General features: G+C 42.6%; 1 protein-coding gene across 4 annotated transcripts in view; it reads left to right on the top strand.

Moving 5' to 3' along the window:
- Window positions 1–32: 32 nt before the first annotated feature.
- The window catches only part of PTPN4 (protein tyrosine phosphatase non-receptor type 4), a 176,603-nt gene continuing 174,491 nt past the window's right edge, over window positions 33–2,144 (top strand). For all 4 annotated transcript variants that reach the window (XR_006679826.1, XM_045287404.1, XM_045287403.1 and 1 more), the window contains exon 1: window positions 33–70. The gene's annotated coding sequence lies outside the window, so the exon portion shown is untranslated. The remainder of the gene's footprint in view (window positions 71–2,144) is intronic.

The following is a 2,144-nucleotide window of genomic DNA, read 5'->3' as shown; positions in this document are numbered from 1 at the left end:
GCGTCTCTGCGGCGCGCCCGGCCTCGAGGTTCCTAGTCGCCAGCCGAGAGGACGCGGCTGTGACACAAAGGTAAGGGGCCTTGGGGTCTCCTTCGACCCTGCGAGGGGGGGCGTGCATGGATCGGGGAGGGTGGGCCAGGGAGGGCAAACAGGGTGCACCCACCCACTGCAATCGAGGCGATGCCCACTGACCACCCCACTGAGAGCCACGTAGGGTTTCCGTGGCTGTCTGCAGGGAAGCGGAGATACCTTATGCGTTCTCCCGCGGAGCTGCTGGTGGGTTTGAACCATAGACCTTGTGGTTAGCAGTTTAATGCTCACCGACAACGTTATTGAAACATAAATAAAATGAACATAAATGTGGGTGGGGAGAACGATACTTTTTCTTTCCAGCTCTTAGGAGTTATGCTTAGAATTGAAATAGATAACAGAATGGGATTTCCCCAAATCCTAAACGCTACCCAAAGCTTTAGAATCTTAGTTGCCCATTGCCGGTACAATTCCTTTTTTATTCCTGCCTGCTGCACGAGTAAACTGGGTAGAAGATTCCCCACCATTAAAATTTTAAGCTCATTGTTGGTCTCCCAGTAAATACTTGTATTTAGGAATATGTAGTTGTACCAAAAACAAAAAAGTTGAGATGTAGCTAAATGAATGTACCAGTGCAATTCCTAGGGCTTCCCTAAAATGGAACAATAACCGTACAGGTATATGGGAATCTGCTTTATGTAGTGGTATCACTAAAGGGATGATATTTCAACGAGCCTGCAACATACCGTAAGCTGTTTTTCTTATCAGTCATTTGAGTAATACTGTTTTAAATTTATGTCATCAAATGCAGGGCCTGGTTGAAACAGTAAAGCTCATTAGCCAACAGATTGAAACACAGATGAGAACGATATAAACAAAAAGCCTGTGTTTAAGAGATTACTGTGGAACAGAAAAAGCCACAACATGCTATCCCTGTTTTCTGAACCTTAAGGTGCCAAAAGACAGAGGGGCTGCTGCTTTTTATTGTTTGAAAGGGAGTGTGTGTGGGATGGGGTCAGATAGATAACCCTTAGCATAATGGCTACTCATAGGGATCAAATACTTAACTACTTTTCTGGAGTGGAATTCCAGCCAGATCCATTGCTGTCAAATCAGTTCTGACTCCTATGACGCAGCACCCAGAGGTGGCATCTGCTTGATGGCAGGGACTGAGGCAATCTAAAGGGTTTTCTAGGCAATACAGCTGTCGGAGAGTAGACTGCCACATCTTTGTCCCAGAGTCACTGACGGCTGACTTCTTAGGACCCTTAGTGTAGTGGTTAGGCGGTCGACTGTGATCCACATGGTTGGCGGTTCGGAACCACCAGCAGCTCTGCAGGAGAAAGACTGAACTTTCTACTCCTATAGACAGTTGACAGTCTCGGAAACCCACAGGGAGGTTGCTATGAGTCAGCATTGAGTCGATGGCATTGAGTTTATTTAGCAGGGCACTGCTTTAACCACTGCGCTACCAGGTGTTTTGCTTATTGGAATAGAGCCCTATATGTCACTTAAATCATTGATTTGTAGAATATAAATTCAGTGTACAAATTGAAAAGAAAAAGAAATTTAAGCAAAAGTTTCTATTACACAGACTTCTTGTCCAGAGCATAATCAGGGTACAGTCATTTTGTGGGCACCACAATATTTTGGCAGACTAAATTACCACAAAAGCTATTTTTATTTCTCACATTTTTTATGGCACACATACCTTTGTTTTATTTTGAACTTAGACATGTGCTTGGTATCATAATCATGATCTTATGTAGCTCAAAGTGGGATTATTTGTGATTTAGCTAATCAGATTTGAGTATTTGATGAGATTTTTAAGACAAAGAAGCATCACGATTTTGTAGTTTTTGTTAATATTAATTGGGAACTTTCACAGGTTCCTCAAAAGTAATTAATGAAGATATGACTTATCATCTAAAATACTTACCTTTTAGACTGTTGAATTGTCTTAAAATGTGTGTTTTTGGCTTCTGTTAGCTGAACGGTGAAAGGTGCTTTCAGAAAGGACAGGTAGACTTCAGGAGACTTTAGTAGCTTTCTTTTTTTCTGATTCAGGCTGTCTGCGTTCTAGACCCAGTGCACACTCAATCTGCAGAATAAAT

Source organism: Echinops telfairi, unplaced genomic scaffold, assembly GCF_000313985.2.
Source record: "Echinops telfairi isolate 266 unplaced genomic scaffold, ASM31398v2 ScPeMD7_15;HRSCAF=58, whole genome shotgun sequence".
NCBI lineage: Eukaryota > Metazoa > Chordata > Mammalia > Afrosoricida > Tenrecidae > Echinops > Echinops telfairi.
The sequence above is the reverse complement of the archived record's forward strand: the minus strand, read 5'-3'. Positions and strand labels throughout refer to the sequence as shown.